At 49.2% G+C, this 21,913-nt stretch overlaps 1 protein-coding gene across 2 annotated transcripts in view; it reads right to left on the minus strand.

Moving 5' to 3' along the window:
• LZTS1 (leucine zipper tumor suppressor 1) overlaps positions 1-18,127 on the minus strand; it is a 67,595-nt gene extending 49,468 nt beyond the window's left edge. For both annotated transcript variants that reach the window (XM_006054009.3, XM_025281817.2), the window contains exon 1: positions 17,865-18,127. The gene's annotated coding sequence lies outside the window, so the exon portion shown is untranslated. The remainder of the gene's footprint in view (positions 1-17,864) is intronic.
• Positions 18,128-21,913: the final 3,786 nt, after the last annotated feature.

The following is a 21,913-nucleotide window of genomic DNA, read 5'->3' on the forward strand; positions in this document are numbered from 1 at the left end:
CTTGGGTTATATTTGTATGAAGTTTTTGAAGTTCACCTAGTTGTTCATCCATGGTTTGTGTACACTTCTATATATAAATTATACTTCAATAAAATTTTCACTTAAAATTATTCTCATAATAACTTCTCCAAGATGGTTCTTTCTAACTCACCAATGAGGAAATGAGACTTGGAGAAAACAAAGAACTGGTCCAATGTCACATGGGGATGAGAGGCAGATGAGAATTCAAATTCACCCTGTGTGCATTCCTAAACACCGTGTCCTGACTTTACATGCAGTGCTGTTCTCTCCCAAGTGTTCCTCACTGGGGCTTTGTGCCCTCAGAGGCAGGAACCCTCATTTCTACTGGTCTTGTGCTCCAAAGGCTGGACACTACAGCCCAACATATGCTCAGTGCTATGGACTGAATGTTTCCGTCCCCCAAATTCATGGGTCAAAGCCATAACCTCACATGCGATGGTATTTGGAGGTGGGCCTTTGGAGATGATCAGATTTAGATGAGCTCGTGAGGGTGGGGCCCCCATGATGGAATTAGTGCCCTAATAAAGAATAGAAAGATATTAGAGCTACTTCTCCCTCTACCACTTGAGGACACAGCAAGAAGGTAACCATCTGCAAACCAGGAAGTGAGCCCTCACCAGACACCAGATCTATAGGCAACTTGATCTTTGACTTCCTGGCCCCCAGAACTATGAGAAATGAACGGTCATTTTTTAAGCCATCTACACTATGGTATTTACACTATGGTATTTTGTTATAGCAGCCCCAGGTGACTGAGGCACTCCGTGAGAAAGACAGGAAGGCCAGAAGCTAAATCTATAAACCTGGCCACCTACTCTTTTTCTCTCCCTCCCTTGTACTCTCCTTTACTTCCTGGTTCCCCAAAGTGCTCCCGAGCTTGCCTGGTTCTTGACTTGGCCTCCCTACTTGGCAGAGCGATGTCACCTTTAGGACATGAGAGGCAGGGTGACCTCAGCAGAGCTCCAGAGTTGGAGTGGTGGGGGAGAAGGGGGAGGAAGAATGCAGTCCTGGCTGCCTGCCTCTCCCTCAGGCCACCTGCACCTGAGCCACCACCAGGCAGGATAGGGTCTTTTCCACTCAGCTGCTCCTGGTGAGGTCCTCAGGGTGAGGGGAGGGGGCTGGACTGACCTGCTCAGCTCCCCTCTCTGGGCCTCCAGCACGTGGCCCTGCCTCCTCCACCTCCAAGTCAGCTTTTCTCTTCTGTCCAGAGAGGAGAGGGAGTGAAGCTGCTGTCTGTGATGGCAGATTACCAGAGCAGGAATTCCTTCCCTCCAGCTCCCTCCCTCCCCTGCACAGTTGGGGGGTGTTTGAGTTTCTGCCTCGCTGAAGAATCAGGACCTGGATACAGTCAGGAGCCTCCTCTGAACAGGCTGATCACCAGCCTCCCACAGCTTAGGAAGGGGGTTGCTGCCAGGAAAGGCTGGAGGTGGGGGACAGCCGGCTTCTCCTTCCATTTCCTCTGGCCAGAGGAGAGCGCTCAGCTGAACTGCAGAATCTGAGGATGTCCAGCAGGAGGACTGGTTTCTTCTCAAGCTCCCACTGCTGTCTCCTCAGGTCTTGGGCTAAGCACTATACATACACGATGGGCTGCAAGCTGCACCCCAAGGTGCCCTGAGAGGGCACCATTATTATCCCCGTCTGACAGAGGCAGAAAATGAGGCCTTGGGTTTGAAACCTACCAAGTGGCCATGCCTGACTTTGAACCTGGCTGAGGCCAACAGAACACTAGTTCTTTACCTCCAACGGCGTCAGGGTCGGGCATGCAGGGCCTGGCTCAGGGCAGACCTCACCGCCAGTCAGGGAAGCCAGCTCCCACCCAGGCTTGCAGGCTCCTCTAGACTTCATCTTAACTATGTTTGCTCTTTCACCAACCCCTGTACCCCGGGTTAGTCTGTAATCTCCTTTAACCCCTTTCATCCCTAGTCTTGGGACCTTGCTCTAAGCTTCTGTTCCTTGCTTGTAAACTGGGGCTGACCTTAGTACCTACTCCATAAGGTTTCTGTATGTACTGACTGACTTTTTTTTTTAAAGATCAAATGAGAGTTTGTTACAATGAAATTGACAAGAAAATTCAGTTACTTCTGTTTCACACAACATTATAGGATAATAAGAATTACAGTAACATTATACCAAGACATATCATATTTTCTTAAATTTCATGTAATTTCTAAAATACTTATATTAATAACGTTCACCCATACAATATAACCTAAGACTTTTTCCAGGTAATATAAAGTACCAGATAAGCCTAATTAACGTAATATGTCTCTTTCTCTTGTGATGTTTTATTTGCAAATTAGTCAGGATATAATTAAAAGCTTAGTAAATGGCAGCTAGTTTTTGTTTTTGTTTATTCAACATACAGGATTTGGTAAATCAAGATACTTTTGGGGGTCTAACCCTAGGCTCAAACTCTTGATATATTTTTCTCCAACTTTCCCTGGGCTCTATTTCTTTTCCTTCATTATCTAAGGAACTGGAGACACTTCCATTTTGGACCTTTAGAGACTGTGTGTGCTGTGTTCAGTTGTGTCTGACTCTTTGCAACCCTGTAGACTGTGGCCCACCAGGCTCCTTTGTCCATGGGATTCTTTGGTAAGAGTACTGGACTGAGTTACCATTTCCTCCTCCAGGGGATGTTCCTGACTTAGCAATCCAACCCACAAATCCTGTGTCTTCTGCATTGCAGGCAGATACTTTACCTCTGAGCTATTAGATTTTTTTTTTTTTAAGGTGAGTAATCAGTATCCATTGTTAGTCAATATTGTTCTTAAAGTGCTTAGAAATCACGGATCTGACCAATAGATAGTAAGCTCCCAAGGACACTGATATCCCTGGGGACTTAAGAGTCTGCCAGGCAGGAAGAACTCAGCATATTCAAGGAGAGGAGGAGAGTCAAAACATGGTTCAGTATGTCCAGCATCTTGTTAGGGTGATACAGAAGGTCAGAGGTTGGGGTGCGGCTGGAGCCACCTCCTTGTGCCCCGTAAGCCCCCTGGGTCCCAGCCAGCTAACACCTGCTCAGGGCCAGGTATGGATGAGCCTTGTCTGTCTCCCCTGGAGGCATTTCTGGGGTCTCTGGCTTTAATGCTCCTTTGGGCCACCCCTTATCTTTTGCCTCCATGTTCAGCTCAGGCTGTTTTCGTCACCACCTCCTTGTTGTTGTTTAGCACTAAGTTGTGTCTGACTCTTTGCGACCCCATGGACTGCAGCACAGCAGGCTTCCCGGTCCTTCACCACCTCCTGGAGCTTGCTCAAACTCATGTCCATTGAGTCAGTGATGCCATCCAACTATCTCATCCTTTATCTCCCCTTCTCCTTTTGCCCTCAATGTTTCCCAGCATCAGGGTCTTTTCTAATGAGTTGGCTCTTGGCATCAGGTGGCCAAAGTATTGGAGCATCAGTTTCAGCATCAGTCCTTCCAATAAATATTCAGGGTTGATTTCCTTTAGGATTGACTGGTTTGATCTCCTTGCTAACAAGAACCCTTGTGGGTTTCTTTTTCACCTGAGTCCAGGGAGGGGAGAGGGGAGGACAGAGCTGAGGAATCCAGGGTACCACCTCCACTTAGCGGCTGAGGGCACGGAGAGTGACATGGAGCAGTGCCAAGGCTGGTATGCACCTAGCAGCAATGCTCAGTTTCCCAAGGGATCTGGTACATGCTGAACACCCTGAGATGAGATTTTTTGGCCAAAGAAACCTTTACAGTTACCACTCTTAGAAACCAGACTCTCCCTCATGGTGGCAACATATCTGTCGCAAAGATTGAGATCTTGAAAGGCCTTTCTGGTCCTCAGAAGCGGCTGATCACTGGAGTCCCTTTGCTCCTGTGGCCTCAAAAAATGCTGAGCAGCCTGGACAGGCCTGTGCAAGGCAGGAAAGACAGTGCTGTTGCTCCCAGAAACTGCCATGGCCTCCTTATCCCTATCATTCAGCCATTCCTGCGCCAGGCAATAGAGCACGGTCCTTGCTGCTGGTGGAAGGATGGCAGGGAAGAAAGCGAGGGAAGAAGGGTTCTGGGCTACTGTTGTCATCTCTTCATCTTAACTTCCTGTCTTAGGACACATTTCCCTGCGGCCCTGCTGGGTGGAGAATCTTAACATACACCACTATATCCGACTCTTGGCAGACTTCCCTAAAATCACATCATGCCAATGAGACAAGACCTAATTTTGGGTTGCCTCATGTGGCTTTCACAAGCTCTACATCTCAGCTTCTGAATCCAAGAAGCAAGGTCAAGTGGGAGTTTAATAGCTGCCGGCCTGGGATGGTGCAGAGGGCAGTCCTTTGAACTACGTCTCCAAGGTTCAAGGGAGGTTCCCACCATCCCTTAATTTAAAGGAGGAGACAGAGACAGCCTGGAGGCAAGTCCCATGGCTTCCTTTGTTCTGGGCAGCTCACTGAGGTCTCTTCATGTTCTCTTAGTCTTAGCACTTGCTGGCCCCTCAGCTGAGTTAGCATCCCCTCTCCCAAAAGCTCCTAAAAGCCAGGTGCTCTGTCCTCAACAGATCCCAACATGCTAGAATGGAGAAATTGCTGGACTCTGAAGATAAGACCTAATGTCAGATCAGGTAGAGGAAGTCACCTCAATTTTCTGGGTCATGCCATTACCACGGGAAAGCTTTCTTCACTAAACACACACACAGGGACTTTCCTGGTGGTCCAGTGGTTAGGAATCTGCCTTTCAATGCAGGGGACCAGGGTTTGATCCCTGGTCGGGGAACTAAGATCCTACAAGCCTCAGAGCTACTAAGCCTGCACCATAACTAGAGGGCCCAGGCACTACAAGGAAAGATCCACAGGGCACAGAAAAATCTTCATGACAAAACTAAGACCCAATGCAGCTTAAAAAAATGAATATTTACACACAAACACACACACACAACCACAGAGGAGGAGGAGAAAGAAGGCAATATTGAGCTCTCCTGGAAGGAGCATGAAACACCAGTTTGCTTGTTTCACTAGAGGGGACTCAGGTATGGGATCCTGAAACTGACTCTGTCCCAAAAAGGAGCCATTTTTCCTGGGTCCCCTCAGGCTGCCTGCTCCCATCTTAAGTACCATTTGTGTGCATGCGTGCATGTTCAGACACTTCAGTCATGTCCAACTCTTTGCAACTGCATGGACTGTAGCCCACCAGGCTTCTCTATCCATGAATTCTCCAGGTAAGAATATTGAAGTGAGTTGCCACGCCCTTCTCCAGGGGATCTTCCCGACCCAGGGATGGAAACTGCATTTCCTGCATTGGCAGGCAGTTTCTTTACCTCTGAGCCACCTGGGAAGACCTAAGTGCCACTGCTGCTGCTGCTGCTGCTAAGTCGCTTCAGTCATGTCCGACTCTGTGCGACCCCAGAGACAGCAGCCCACCAGGTTCCGCCGTTCCCGGGATTCTCCAGGCAAGAACACTGGAGTGGGTTGCCATTTGAATAAATGTTCCTCAGATTCTCCAATGTGGAATTCAACCCCCTCAGCCTTTTGCATCCTCTTATGGGAGTCTCTGCCAGACCTGGACCGTCTTGCAGCTGTGCATCTCCCACGGACAGAGTACAGAGACAGAAGTTTCATTTTATTTGTTTTCTTTCTTCCCCCTTTCCTGACCATACGTGCTACCTAATCCAGAAAACATCCAGATCGTAACGACATTGCCTTTGAAGCCAGAGGCAGGAGAAAGAAAGGGATGCAATTTAAACCACTTCTCTCCAGCCATTCACCCTGGGAAGAAATCTTCCTCTCCTAAACTCTGCCCCACACACGTGCACAAGATGGCTTTGTGGGGTCTTCCTGAGGCAGCAGAAAACCCCAAGGTCTCTGAGTACCCCCCTCTCCGCTCATCCTCCTCTGCACACACATTTGGTACAAGCCAATGTGAGCATCAGGGCTTACCTGGTGGCTCACAAGGAAAAGAATCTGCTTGCAATACAGAAGAACGGGGTTTGATCCCTGGGTGGGGAAGATCCCCTGGAGAAGGGCATGGCAACTCACTCCAGTATTCTTGCTTGGGAAATTCCATGGACAGAGGTGCCTGAGGGTTATAGTCCATGGGGTCTCAAAGAGCCAGACACTATTAAAGCGATTTAGCACAATGTGAGCAAGAGATTCACTTTCAGTGCTGAGCCTTGGTGTCAGAGCAGTCAAAGATGTCCTGTTCATCTGTTCTATATAATTTTATAAGTCAATTTTAATGTAGTCAATTTGACAATGGCGATGGAGATCCAGAGTAACAGAGGTGGTAGGGATTCCCTCCCATCTGTTTTCAGTTACAATTACCCGCTTTCGCCAGAGTGAGCAGACAAGAGGGAAGCTGTCAGAGGCATCATTGCCTGACCCCTTGGCCATGTACCTGGACCAAGGGTTCATGACCCTTCTGCATGGACAACTCAGCCTCCTGCTGGGTTTCTGCCCTTGGAGCTGATGGAAAGGGGATAAGACTGACATAAACTGAGCTCCTACTATGTTTCACATGCTTTGACTTATACTCACTCTTGCAATTTTCATAAAAATTCTATGTGGGACACAAAAAATCTTACAGATGAGACAACTAAGGCTCAGAGAGGCTAAGTGACTTGCCCAATATCACACACAACTCTTATGTAGCAGAGCTGAGATGTGAACACTGGTCTGATTCCCAAACATACATTCTTTCTGCTGTCCCCTCCCAGACTCATCCATAGTACTGGCAAGCATGAAAAAAATCTATGCTTTACCTCTATTAGGATTTCCCTACTCTCTCTACTAGAGCTGAAGGTTGCCATCCAGGTGAGAAAGAACTTCTCTGGGAGTCTAAGAGCATGTGGCAGGGGCTAGAGTGTTTTGGGAGAAAGAATCTGTCTCCAGGTAACACCTCACTGGAGACTTCACAGGACACTGCCACAGCCTTGCCCCTCCCTTGGCTAGCCAGGTTTTAGCAGGTAAGAGGTAGCTAGCTCTTGGGTAGATATCTTGCTTGAGGAACCTTCCAGAGGAAGATGGGGAATGGTGTTCCAAGAGCTTCAGAGGTAAGGGCAGGGGACCCCTGGCACCCTGTCCTTCTGAAACTGAAGGAGGTCCCTGATTGATGAGACCGGCCCCTCCAGGCCCTGGAATGCACACCTGCCTCCTGTCCAGGAGTCTCTCCAGATGTGGCATCAAACATGCTGGGTGGCTACAGTGACTGCTGGCACCTGCAATCTTCCCATTTCAATGTCCCAAGCTGAAACTGAGCTCCAATCCTTTGGACACCTAATTCGAAGAGCTGACTCATTGGAAAAGACCCTGATGCTGGGAAAGACTGAAGGCAAAAGAAGAAGGAGGCAACAGAGAATGAGATGGTTGGATGGCATCACCAACTCAATGCACATGAATCTGAGGAAACTCTGGGAGATAGCAAAGGATGGAGGAGCCTGGCACGCTGCAGTCCATGGGTTGCAGAGTCAGACACATCTTAGCAACTGAATAGCAACAACAAACCTTCTCATTTAAACTGAGCACATGTGAGACAGAGGCAGAGACCTCATTCCTCATTTTTGAAAGACGGCAACTGGTAACTACGGCCAATGGCCTCGTAAACCTCACTCTCATGTTAGCCAGGAGCCCCTCAGAACTTTTAAGACAAAGGAACCATCAGAGGAAGAGAAGGAAATAAAGCATCTGAAGCACTCAGAGAAACAAGACAAGAGAGAAAAATGGAGACTGTGGGTATCAGCTGTCTCTGGCATACAAGGAGAATGCCTCAAAGACCGAGAGCATCCCACTACTGACAAGCTCTCAGACGTGCCCTTGGGCAAACCTTCCTGATGCCCCAGGTTGGAGGACCTGATGCATCTTACTAGCCCCCAGTCTTTGTCTACAATTAGCAGTGGGTGAATGAAAGGAGTCTGAAGTGGGAGCACCAGTCCTGGTTCTACACAAACTAGCTGTGGGACCCTGAGCAAGTAAGTCCCTTTCCTGCCTAAGTCTCTGTCTCCATCCATTAAAAAACAACAACAACAAAAAGCCCTGGGCTTCCCTGGTGGTCCTATGGTTAAGAATTCATCTTGCAATGCAAGGGACACTGGTTCGATTCCTGGTCTGGGAAGATACCACATACTGCGGAGAAACCAAGCCTAAGGGTCGCAACTACTGAAGCCCATGCATAGAGCCTGTGCACTGAAAGAAGAGAAGCCACTGCAATGAGAAGTTCGCACACTGCAATGAAGAGCAGTCTCTGCTCGTGCAACGAGAGAAAGCCCTCATGTAGCAATGAAGACCCATCACAGCCAAAAGATCCCTCCCCCTGCCCCACCCACTCCCTCATCCTCCTTGATTTCTTCCAGGTCCAAAGCTATGAGGTGTTCCCTGTATCTTCTGTCATAAATAAGGCCTAGACCCTGCACACTGACCTCTGACCTTTGAACCTGGACTAGGAACTCCTCTCTCCTTGAAGCCTCGGCCACACTATGTTTCCAGACTGCGTGGGATCTCTGGGAACATGTGCCATCAACTGGGACATGGGAGGAGACTAGAAAAGCATTCTAATAAATGTTATTTCTAGAAAGAAGCCTCTCTACCTCAAATCCATCCTACACTCTGCTGCTAGATGAACTTCTCAAAACCAAGGTCTGTTCAATGTCACTCTTCTCCCTAGGACTTCCGTGGCTCCACGCTGCCTGCCAAACTCTGAGCCAGGAGCACAAGACCATTCTTGATCTAACTCAACTTGCTTTTGTCTCCCTGCCATTTCGGGTCCCTATCTGTGCCACCCACTCCCCCATCTCTTTGAATCACACCCAACCCACAGGGTCCTTCTCAAATCTTCCAAGACAATTTTAGACCAGCTGGGCTTTGTACTGTGGTTTTGTAAAATGTGTCTGTCTCCTGTCCCAATACAGGATGCTCCAGGATTCAGCAGAGTATTTGACACAAACCTAGCATTCTGTGACTTTAAAAGAATGAAACTAAAAGAGAATGAATTGTGTTCCTGGATTCTGATACAGCAGCTCTTAGGGGTAAGTAGAAAAAAGACTTGAGGAAGATTTTGATGTGGATAGATTGGGATTTAAGGAGATTCCCTAGCAGTCCATTGGTTAGAACTCTGTGCTTTCACTGCCAAGGGCACAGGTTTGATCCCTGGTCAGGGAACTAAGATCCCTGTAAGCCCTGTGGTGTGGTAAAAAAAAAAAAGATATTTAAGGGGCCTTTCCACCCAGAGACTTTGTGTTTTATGCAGAGTAGGTTGCACTTCTTCAAAGAAGGCTCTTTCGTTTCCTAATAAATCTTGGAACCCTGGCCACGATGGTCCTGGGACAGCTCTACCATAGAAGTGAGTCTATCATCTAGAGAAGGTTCTAAGTCAGCAGATGGCTGAGGCACTGCTAGGAGGCCTGGGGACTCTGACAGCGCTGCACTCCTGGTTATCCTTGTAGATGAGACATCGGCTCGGGAAAAGCCAAGCATCCTGTCCTTGCCCGACTGCAGCTGGCCCAGAGCCTTTGAGCAGGGCAGCTGCAGGCCCTCTGAGGGGAGGGGCGCCGGCAGCTGGGGTGCCTTCCTGGGTCCCTGGGCTGGGGCCCTCCCTTCTCTGTGCAGGTGGAGGGCTGGGGGCTCTGCCCACTGGCTCTTGTTTTCCCCACCTGCCTGCAGTGCGGTTTGCCTGCCGGCGCCGACAAGGCGTAGGGGCTGGGGGAATTTGATCAGCAAGGAGGGGGAGGTTGTCTCCCTGAGATATGAGCACAGTCTAATCCCTCCCTCCCTCCTCCAGGGCAGGCAGGCTTGCTGCTGAGATGCTGGGCAGGCGGGGGAGCAGACAGGAGCTGAGGCTGAGTTAGCTGAAGGTTGCCGTGGGTCAAGAGGTGCCCTGGTTGCCTAACTGTCCTTCTGAACCTCTGCTGCCCTGACCTCTTGACTGCTAAGGTGCTGAGGCAGATGTGGCCCAGGCATCCTCCAGGCGCTGTCTCTGAGCTATTGGTGGAAGGTCAAGGGCAGATTCAGGGCTCCTTCACCCAGACTTATGCCCTTTGATATTCTCAGCATGGTTCCCTGGTGTCCCTACCTCCCTAGCTGTGCAGAGGCTTCTGTTCACAGGGTTCTCCCATTTTCTTCCTTGAGAAAAGGGTGGGAGGGAAAGGAGGCCAGGTCATGGGCCCACCAGGTTTTAAGCCAGCTGGGGTTGGCACTGAGTTCTTCCAACCTCTCCCAAGAGACCAAACAAATGTTATCAGTGACTCAGAGAGCCTCCTGTCAAGGTCACTCTGCTCTGCCTGATGCTGTCTCTGCTGTTTGACGAGAACTGACTCTGCTGTCCACCTCCCACCAGCCCCACTGCACTGCCCAGGCACTGGGTGACCTCTCTCCATGACAGTCTTGACCCCTGGCTGGAGATCACGGGACCTTCCATGCCAGGACGGAGGGCCTCCAGGTTTCTGCTTCCTTAGCTGTTCTGTTCTTTTGTGGTATTAACCCTTTCCCTCCCTGAAACTTCCTCACCCAGATAGGAGACCAAGCCCTGAAAGCTCCCTTGGGATTCCTCCTCTTCTCATGTGCCTGAGATCCCAGACCCTATGGTCCTAGGGCAGCAGGTAAGGAAGTGTTAGTCTCTCATTAGCCCCCCATACTCCTCTGTCCATGGAATTCTTCAGATAAGAATACCTGAGTGGGTAGTCATTCCCTTCTCCAGGAGATCTTCTCCACCCAGGGATCAAATCTGGATCTCCTGAATTGCAGGTGGATTCTTTACTGTCTGAGCCACCAGGGAGGGAGACCTGAAATGGCTGGCTAGGAAGGACCACCATAGCCCTCACTACCCTCAATCTCGACTATGTGGGGCTCAGCCCTGAGTATGTCCAGGGCCTGGTGCTAGGCACAGGGGGCATGACACACTTTCCTTTTTAATAAGTTTATCTCTGAGAATTCCTGGGCAGTTCAGTGGTTAGGACTCCAGGCTCTCACTGCTGAGGGTCTGGGTTCAATCCCTGGATGGGGAACTAAGATCCCACCCTTGCAATATTGCTAAAAATAAAATTTTAAAAGTTTATCAACTAGGCAGGGAGGAAGGATATATAAGTTACATTTTAATTCATGGGAACAGATGTTCAAGGGAGAAATAAAGGACCAGACTGGTCAGGGCAGCCCCAGTAGTGAGCGTACCCCTCTCACCCTGGAAGGCCTGGGTCTCCTAATAGTCCAGCACCCACTCACCTATGGCCCATTGCCCCACCACCCAGGGTGGCTGGGGTCACAGGGACAGGTGCCGGCAAGCCTGAGCTTTGTTCTCCTGCCTCCTTTGCTTTCTCTTACCTCCTTCCCTCTCCCCTTTCCTTGCATGCCTATGCTCAATTCTCTCTCTCTTCAGCAGGAATATAATGTTCGGCTGCTTTCCACCCACTCTCTGAATGCTGCCAGCGAATAATGACTAAGGTGGTGGGTGGAAGTACAGCAAGTTGAGACCAATTTAGCAGTCCGGGGTGCCAGGAGGAGGGTGATTTAGCAGCAAATAGCTTTGCAAACAGCAAGGAGAGTGAAGATGCCCCCAAAGCCAACAGACCAGTGAGCCAAGTGCACAGCCCTGCCCAGGTGCCTAGGGCAGGGACTGCCTCAGCTGCCTGGCAGCCTGTGCAGGGAGGTTAGGTCATGTGAGGGGCAGGACTTGTCCTGAAATGCCAATTCATTTTCAGAGTCATGCCCACCCCCAATCTCAGCTCTATTTTGGATGTCTTTGAGGGGCCCATGTTCCTGTACACCCCTGGGGCTGGCAGTTTCACTAGTTAGGTCCTTCTTCTAATGGATGCTGGGGCCTCAGAGGATCTATAGCCCTGAGGGGCTGACAGGAACTGGACAGACTGCTCTGGGCATGGAAGAAACAGAGGTCCTGTGGTTTTGGGGGAAGGGGCTGCCCCCAGTATGCTGTGGACCACGCCCCAGAGAGAGGCCAACTCAGGTGGACACTGGTGTGGGGCTTGCAGGGCAGGCCAGCCAGGAGTCTTGAGGACTGGTATTATGGGATGTGACTGCAAGTGTGGTGGGTATCAGAGGAGAGCTTACCTGAGATGAAGAGATGATGAGAATGCATGGGATGTGTGTGTGTGTGTGTGTGTGTGTGTGTGCGCACATGTCTGCCCACAGCCATCTTAAAGGCAGTTCTCTTCTTCCACAGTGATTAGCTGACATGGAAGCAAATCTGTGGGTGATCTGGGGAGGGCGGCTCTTTCCTGCCTTTGTTCCAGACGCTGGACGAAACCCACATCACATCTGTTTAGACACCAATTTGGCCTGTCACTTACGAAGAAAAATCACCTCTCTGCTGGACTGATTAGGACAATTAGTTTTAGCTGTTAGGGCACGTATGCACCCGCACATAAACACACACACTCACTCTCTCCTCTGTCTCTTTCACCCTCTCCCCATTCCTCCCACTCCCCTGCCTCCCCTACTTGGAGCCCCACCGCACTCTCTTGCCACCAACCCTCCATCCAATTCTGTCATCTGGGAGGCAGGCTCCGTATGTGACCACCCCTGAAGTCTGGTTTCCACACGCTGCTCACATTACCAACGAAGAGACCGCTAATCCCATTTTAGTTTAGGACTTTGTTGCATATGGAAAAGGTGGGAACACTGAATTAGATTATAGATGAAAACTCGGTATTCCAATGAAACATCGTTAATTCAGACTCTGTGAAGACAAAATCTGCATAATTTCAACACGGCATGGACTAAACCTTATGAGCTGACTAGCTATAAAGAGAAAGAACCGACATAAAATACATTTCATTCCTTAAAGTGCATCTCAAGTAGAGATGCCATTATGCCAGATACTTCTTATTTCTTGTTTATTGAGCTTAAGCTATATGCATAACAAGTGCTTGGGGATAAGAAGGGGGTGAACAGAAAAAGGGGAGAAAAGTCTAAGACTTTCATCAAGCTTGAATTATAATAAATATGGAAGTAAACAAGTTCTTATAATTTTAAAAATCTTTCTTCTTTCTGTACGTTAAACACTTGACAACAATTCACTGAACCTAAATCTATTTACTTAATTCGGCTGCATGGTTACTGCTCGGATTGGGAGTCAAGATGGCCCAGTTCAACCCTGAGCATTCCACTTAAAGTCTTGGGTAAAACTCCTTTACTTCTCATCTAATTTTCTCATCTGTCAAATTGCAGAAGAAATCTCAGAGTTGTAAATAATAATAATAATCCTTTTGAAGTTAAAAAGTGATATTAAAATCATTACAATAGGAAACCCAGGGATGGTCAGGCTGTCTGGTGGGAGCCTATCATCTGGCAGGAAGTAAGAAAGAGAAGTAGGATGGAGATTGCAGATACACAGGCAACTATGCAAAGCAGCAGCAGCTAGAAGCCCAACTCACCCCACTTGACTCTGGCTGACAGTCAGCAGGCCGACTTTTCCAGACCCCTGGAAGAGCCCATCCGTGGCTAAGCTATACACTGGCTTTGCTGGAGGCAGTTGTAAAGAGCAGAGTTACCTCCCCAACCGCCATTGCCCAGTTTTGTCTGGTCTGCGTGGCTGGTCAAGCCAGTTAAAAGGAGGTAACAGGCTCCCTCAGGGGCTCCCCTTGGAGAGAGAGACTCATCTCCTGGACTCTGAGCTTGCATCTGGGAGCTATGACCTTGTTGCTGCTATGCTTCCTCTCTATAGGGAAGGTATAAATTTCTTCCTTAGGTTCAACTTCAAAGTCTCGTTCACAGCCACCTCCACCCTAGAGTCTTCTAGCTTACCTCCCTCCTGGGGAACAGCTGCCATGTTCAAAGTTGTCCCGATCTAGTTTTCAACGTACTTGTCACTGACTCATGGGGGCTGGCTCCTCTTCAATCCTCATCACAAGTTTTATTTAGCCAGACCATTATTTAGTCATTTTGTTTATCCCCCATCACCCTGGCACCTTGCATGGATAAGACCTTTAATAATGAAGCAACTTAGGACACATGCACCTCCATATAAGGTGCCAGGGAGATGAGGGATAAACTGGGCTTCCCTGGTGGCACAGTGGTAAACAATCTGCCTGGTAATACAGGAGATGCAAGTTTGATTCCTGAGTTGGGAAGATCCCCTGGAAAAGAAAATGGCAACCCATTACAGTATTCTTGCCTGGAAAATTCCATGGACAGAGGAGCCTGGTGGGTTATAATCCATGGGGTCATAAAACAGGCAGACACGACTGAGCACAAGCATGAAAGAATGCGACACATGAGATTTTCAAACTTGGGTGAAGATCTTTGAAAGGAAAATGAAAATCATCAAGGATCCCTGAGAAAGCATGTGAAATCCTGACACGAGGAATAACAGGGTGGGGCAAAGAGCATGGGAAAGGAGTCACCGGACTCTGAACGGTGTGACCTTGGGCAAATCACAGCCTGATGACCTCCCCAAGCATGGGAGCAACTCATACTCCCAGCAGAACTGTGAGAGTGTCCATTCCAGAACAATGTTTTTTAAACTGCAGCAGCACAAAAATCTATTCAAAAGCCAGCTCAGCGACCCACCATGTAAATCGTCTAAAGATTTCCCAGGCAGTTGGAAAGATTTCCCAGGTTTGTTGGCCAGACCCCAGAAACACCTCATCACTGCCCTGGAACCACTGCCCCCTGGGGGTTCCAACTGCAGGATTTTGAAACCTCAAATCTAGATCACACCTATCACCTCCTACTTGTATAATTATACTTCTCGGTCGAAGGACCTGGAGATATAGTGCGTAGGCTGGCAGGGTGGGTGGAGGCTGGGTTTTCTTTAGGCTCCCAAACTACCGCAGGCAGGAATCAGGATGGAGGAGCTCCAGTTAGGCAGAAGCCCTGAAACAGCTGGCCCAGTAATACAGACAGGAAAATCAGAGGTCATGCCAGTCAAGTGTCCTTCAGCAGAAACCTGATGCTGGGAAAAGTGCTCCCACCAAGTCTCTGATACCTCTTTTCTGTCCAGTTATTTTATTAAACACGCATTTCCTAAGGACTTCCTCCTAGAAGCCAAACACTACTCTGAACTGGGAATTGATGACACAATCTCTGCCTGTAGGAACTTTGGAGGCTCTTCAGGAGCCTGTGGGTAAATGCCAGGAGAGCAAGGAATGACGGGAAGGCAGGTGACCCAGACTTAAAGACAGAAGGGACAAGTTGTTGGAGGAGTTGATCCTGTATGGTTAAAACCTGAAGTGCAAACAGGGGCTAGTTGGGTAGAGGTAGAGAAAGAGGGCAAAAATATTTTGCACAGAAGAAACATGTTCAAAAGTAACAGAAGAATGTGCAAAGAGCCAGGGTCAGCGCTAAGCTGAGCTGAAACCCTTGCTTCTCTATTTCCTATCCTGGCAATGGGATTGAAGTCTCCTCCTCTAATAATCATACATACCCTGTGGGGCTGTGCTGAGATTTAAAGGAGATAATGAGCCAAAAGTACTGGGCACACAGGGTACTTAGTGAAGGGTATTAAATGTTGCTAAATATTTCCCACTACACTAGTCTGTAAGCTGTGTAACCACTGGCTTGCCATCACCGGTTTATTCATCCTTGTAGACTCACTTTCAGGCCCAGGGCCTTGCCTTTTGTAGACACCGAATGAATATTTTTAAAATGAATGTTGAAAAAGTGCAAAGGAGTATACCTGTGTTTTTGGGATCAGAAAGCCATTTTTCCATAGCTAGAGCCCATCTATCTCTGTGGCCATATAGGCAGATGCATGGTTTCTCAAAATAGCTCAGCAAACTTTTCCCTCACATGGTCCCAATGCACTGGCTCTCCCCAAGCCATACTACCCAGCCACCCCCCTTCAACAGCAACTATCCTGACACATATCCACAGGGACGCATGGGCAGACAAGGGGCTCTTCCTATAGACAGACAGGAGCAGAAGCTGAACTATTAAAACAGGTTCTACCTTGTGAAGCACGGAGGCTGCCATCAACATTCAAAAACCCCACCATCTCAAATGTCCCATCCTCCCTCTTGCTCACATGCTGGAACCTTCAAAGAGACACCCTTCTTTTCCAACCTGAGTTTCTTCTCATCACCAACAGATGAGTGTCCCTGGCTCACATCCACCCAGCCCTGATCCCTTCTGCTTGGACTCCTATTCGTTATGCCTGACTTTGCTCCCATGAACTGTGGACCTCAGGAAAGTCCTGCCGCTCTGTGGCCTCACTTTTTTCACTGTCAGAACACAGAGAGTCAGCGATGCTCCATGCTCACCTGGTAGTTATGTCTCAAGGGTAAGGGAGATAACAAATGAGATAACGTCTATGATGCACAGAAAATACCTCAAGAAGAAAGGCTCTGGATAAATACAAGGTGTAAATGCCACACCTGATTAGTGTGTATGCCTCTGTCCACAGACTTCAACCATAGATTCCTCTCTCCTCCACCCCTGAACATAAACATGCTTCCTGCCTGTAATCACTGTCTCTGCTACACATCTTCACGTGCATACATATACCCACAGACTTTCAGCACCTATATTTCCCCCAACATGCCCAGGGAAAATTGTTTTTGAACTCAGAGGAAGCTCAGGTTACAAACGCTCCCTTGCCCCTACACACAGGCTCTTTTTCAGGACGCAGGAAGAAGTGCCAAGCAGATAGCTTATCTCTCAAGCAGGGCATTTCAGCTCCCACCATGTGGCTTCAGGAGATCCTTATCTGGCACAGCTCCTGCCAAGGGCTTTCCAGGACGAGGTAACTCCTTACTAGTTTGCCAGTACCCAAGACCAGAACAGAACAGCTGATGGCAGCGAGAGGATGTGGCTGGAAGGCCAGAGCAAGGACCCAGACACTTCAGATGCTCAGCGCCCTAAGTACTGCTCATTCCTGGGAAATTAGGGCCCCGAAATCAATGAATAAGGAGTACTTTCCTAGGCACGACACAATCGTGGGCAAGCAGACCGCTCAGGTCCTCCCCAGTTTAGTCCTTTCCACTTGGAGCAGCAACCGGAAAGCCTGTAGTGGTTGGTGCCTGTTGCTGCTAAGTTCTGTGCCCTAAAGGCTGGAGTTAAGCGTGTGGAAGGGTGAGTGTGTGTGTGTAGGGGAGTGGGGAGAGAGTGAGGGGCTGGCTGCCTGTGGTGGGTGAGGGAAAGAAATGAATGTGATATGTGTGTAGGTGGGAGACTGTGTGTGTGTTGCTTTGGCTGAATGAGTCCAGGCAGTGCTAATTTGCTTCACTCGTGTCCGACTCTGTGAGACCCCGTGGACTGTAGTCCTCCAGGCTCCTCTGTCCATAGGATACTGGAGTGGGTTGCCATGCCTTCCTCCAGGGGATCTTCCTAAGCCAGGGACCGAACCGGTGTCTCTTACCTCTAACCTGCATTGGCAGGGAGGTTCTTTACCACCAGCGCCATCTGGGTAGCCCCAAGCAGGCAGGGGGCCACTTAAATACCCAGGTTCATCACCCACCTTCTCTATCGATCTCAGCCCCTGTGACCTATTCCTTCAGTGGGACAATCTAAACCTCCAACTGCACCCGTGTCCCCGCCACCAGTGCAGACACACACAGCCCATCTCCAAAGTTCCAGACAGCAAAGTTCAGTGGCCCGACCGCGGCTGTCAGACCCTGCCTGCACATCTCCCGCTTCCTCATTTCTGGACTTCAGTGTCACCCAACACCTCTGCCCTCGTAGATCAGACTCAGGACGGGGAGTAGATAAACCCGGTCTGTAGGAGACAAAGCCGGAAGGACGGGCGCACCCTCCTTTCTTCCAGGCGGGGACCAGACTCGCCGCACGAGCCCGGGCAGAGGGGAGACCCTGACAGTTACATGCGGAGACAAAGACACCTGGACAGACGCCGGCACAGACAGACAAAGACCCACTGACGCGCTGGCACGCCGCGGGGAGCGCAGTTTCCCGGGAGCCCGGCTCCCTCCTTGCGGACTGAGCGAGACCCCTGTCCACCTCACCTTATCTGTCCCTGCGCCTGGGGCTGACTTCAGGTTTTTTTTCTTTTCTTTTCCAGTGTGTTTGGCGATGTGCTCCCGTCTCTCTTCTCGCGCTGGCCGGGCGGGTCCCGAGATTGCTCTCGGCTCCGGCTCGCTAGATGAGGCGAGCAGAGAAACTTTCTACCTCGCCTCCCGCCAGGCGCCGCCCGGCCGCCCTCCCGGCCGCCCGCCCGCTAGCTGGCTCCCTGAGCGCCAGCCCCAGCGCGGGTCTGGGAGCCTCGGGCGGGCGGGAGGGCAGGGCGGGGCGGGCGGACCGGGGCGGGGTTGGGGCCGCTCATTGGCCGGGGCGGGGCGGGGCGGGGCGGGGCGGGGCCGGCGCCGACGCCGCTCGTTGGCTAGGGCTGCCGGCGGCTCTTCCCAGCGGCTCGGCGGCCTTTGTTCCCAGCTGACAGCTAGGGTTGCCCTCCACCTCCCGCTCGCCTGCATCCGCCTACCGCGCGGTGTCCCGACTCCCCCAACTCTCCGATCTCACTTTCAGCAGATCCCTCCGGGTAGCCCCGTCTGCTCGATCTTTTTCTCCCCCCTCTCTTTCTCCCCCCATTCCTTTTTTGTCTTTTTCTTATTTCCCCCTTCTTTTCACCGCCTTCTTCTTACATGTTTCATTTTCCCCAGCACCATCTCCCCACTTCAGTCCCCTGGATTTCTAGGTTCAAAGAAGGCACCAGCAGCCTGGTAAGAGGCATTGGCTCGCCAGGATTGCAGGTTGGAGCCTAGACCACTGGCACTCCCACTCCGAAAAGTTTCAGGTGAAAGTTGAGGACTGTTTATAGCTAGTAATCTTACCCAGTACCTTTCTAACACTATCATTTTCTCCACCACCCACTTTCAACTTCTAGCATTTGAGGTAGAAGAGGACCCAAGTTTACAAGATTTGGTTGGACAAAGGGCCAATTTATTGGGTTTCCAGGGGTTGAATGAGGCTGGGGTCCTGAGGATGCATGGAATCTAATTCATTAAAACCAGGCATGACCCTGCCCAGGGAGTGTCGGGGTGGCGGGGGCGGTGTGGGGAGATTGAAGTGCCTGGCTTCTGATTATAAGTAGAATGATGAGGGAAGATGGCCTGAAGGGAACCACACCATATTGTTTCTGCCATTTCTCCACCTGAAACCCTGTAGAGGATCCTCACTGTCTCCAGTTCTTGACCCTAAAGACTCCATCTTTCAATCCTTGGCTTCCTGGGAGGCAGCGAGGCATGAGGTTTAAGGGGTCAGTCAGACAAGCTCTGCTACTTATCAACTCTATGACCCTAAGTCACTGCCTTAAATTCTTTATATCCCAGTTCCTTCCTTTATAAAACTGGGATAACAATTCCCAGAATGTAAATTCCCTGAGAGCAGGGACTTTTTTGTTCATGAATGAACAACGTGATTCCTTTTGTTCACATATATCCCCAACACTCAGAACTTGATATATAGTAGGTACTCAATAAATGATTGTTGAATGAATTAATTTCTTATTTATGGATTTGTTGTGAGGATTAAATAAGAATCCCAGTATGTGGTAAGTATGGGCTTCCCAGGTGGTACTAGTGGTAAAGAACACACCTGCCAATGCAGGAGACGTAAGAGATGTGGGTTGATCCCTGGGTTGGGAAGATCCCCTCGAGGAGGAAATGGCAACCCGCCCCAGTATTCTTTTCATACTATCATGAGGTTCTCAAGGCAAGAATACTGAAGTGGCTTGCCATTGACTTCTCCAGTGGACCACGTTTTGTCAGAACTCTCCATTATGACCCGTCCTTCTTGGGTGGCCCTACATGGCATGGCTCATAGTTTCACTGGGCTGTGGTCCATGTGCTCAGTTTGATTAGTTTTCTGTGATTGTGGTTTTCATTCTGTCTGCCCTCTGATAAGGATAAAAGGCTAATGGAAGCTTCCTGATGAGAGGGACTGACTTCGGGGGAAACTGGGTCTTGTTCAAGTATTCTTGCCTGGGGAATTCCAAGGACAGAGGAGCCTTGTGGGCTACAGTCCCTAGGGTCACAAAGAATCAGACACCACTGAACTCACTTAGCACGCATGCAAGCATGTGGAAAGCACATATGTGTGCATGCTAAGTCGCTTCAGTTGTGTCTGACTCTTTGCGACCCTATGGACTTTAGCCTACCAGGCTCCTCTGTCCATGGAATTCTCCAGGCAAGAATACTTGAACAGGTTGCCATTCTCTTCTCCAGGGGATCTTCCTGACCCAGGGATTGAACCCTCATCTCTTATGTCTCCTGCATTGGCAAGGGGGTTCTTTACCACTAGCACCATCTGGGAAGCCCTGAAAGTGCATATACATGGCAGCAATTATAAATCTTGGGGTTGACACAAAGAAATTGTAGCATTGTTTATAATAGCTGCTATGAAAGTACATATACAGAACAGCTATTATAAGTAATACTACAATTTCTTTGTGTCAACCCCAAGACTGGTTACTCAGCTTTCTCAGACAATACTTCCTACCCACCTTTGTATGTACTCATCCCTCATTGGAAAAGTCATTCTCTATTTGTCAAAATTTAAGACCTAAAATGCATTCTAGGGCTTGATGTACAGCCCACTTAGAAGGACTGAGTTAGGCAAAGGGTCTGGGCAAAGCAGTAATGTGTGTGAGAGGTGAAATCCAGAAACAGTATGGAAGAATAGAAACACCCTGTGCAGGGAAGCTTCAGAGATAAAGAGGGGTGTATGGAGAATGGGGGCAGAGTAAGGATGAAGAATGAGAGAGGAGAGCCATGATGGTACAGTGTGTGTGCATGTGTGTGGTCATAAAAGCCTCAGGAATGTGGTCTCCTGAAGTTCGAGGCCATAATTAGCTTCCTGATTCAGCTGTTGGGTATGGAAATGCAATGCCTGGGTGTGTCTGCCTCTGAGACCTCTGGTGGGAGTCTCACTGTGGCTCCTCTCCCGTTGTCTAGTGACGGTGTGTTATCCTTCTAGGTCCTGGCTATCCCCCTGCCTCTCTCAGGCTCTCCCTTGCTTGAGGTGAGTCTAGAAAACTGGGTCACAAACTATGCTCTTATAAAATATTCCGTGCCATCCTCATCAACTCATTATCTGAGGTTCAAATGGCTTACTGTTGTAGGTTATTCTGTTACTTATTCTGTTACTCAGCTCTAGGACCTCAGATTGGCCACGGAGGACCAAGCACGTGGCCCAGTAACCCGACAGCTGGTCTGAGCTAGAAGCACCTCTGCTTTTTTCGATGTACTTTCTCCTATCAATGTAAATAACCGCCTGACTTCTTGTTTGTCTTCAACTCTCCTGTGAGTTTCTTATTCAAAGCCCAACATCTTTCTTATTTGACATTGAATCCCCAGCACATTGTTAGTATGTAGCAAGCACTCAAAAAGTACTTAAATAAATTATATGGTAGAAGGCAGGATGATGTTGCAGAGAGAGGAATGAACTCCTATACAAAAGATTCACATCTATTCCCGCTTTTTCAAACTTGTAACCTTGTAGTCACCGTATTGAGACTCAGTTTGCTCATCAGTAAAATGGGCCTAGTAATATTTGCCCTGTCTGTGGCACTGATGCAAATATGAAAATATGAAATCAAAGTGGTAAGAAAAGTAAAAAATGTTAAATAACAGTTTAATGTTATTTTGAGTCTAAAAATTCAGGGCTTTGTGTTGGAAGGTAAGAAAGGATGACTGTATTTAACTGAGGCTGGGTAATCTCTGAAAGCAGGTGAGAAAATATTATTATGCTAGAGCATGTGGCGCTAGTGGTAAAGAACTCACCTGTCAGTGCAGGAGACATGAGACATGGGTTCAATCTCTGGGTTGGGAAGATCCCCTAGAGAAGGGCATGGCAACCCACTCCAGTATTCTTGCCTGGAGAATTCCATAGACAGAGGAGCCTGGCAGGCTACAGTCCATGAGGTTGCAAAGAGTTGGATAAGACTGAAGTGAGTTAGCATGCAGCAGAGCATTGAGAAAAGTTTTAACGGATCAACAGGCTTCCACTACTCCATCAATCTTCCAGCTAGCCTAGGGAAGTGGGGGTAGGTTGATTTTCC

The sequence above is a fragment of the Bubalus bubalis genome, chromosome 3 (assembly GCF_019923935.1).
Source record: "Bubalus bubalis isolate 160015118507 breed Murrah chromosome 3, NDDB_SH_1, whole genome shotgun sequence".
In the NCBI taxonomy this organism is placed as follows: domain Eukaryota; kingdom Metazoa; phylum Chordata; class Mammalia; order Artiodactyla; family Bovidae; genus Bubalus; species Bubalus bubalis.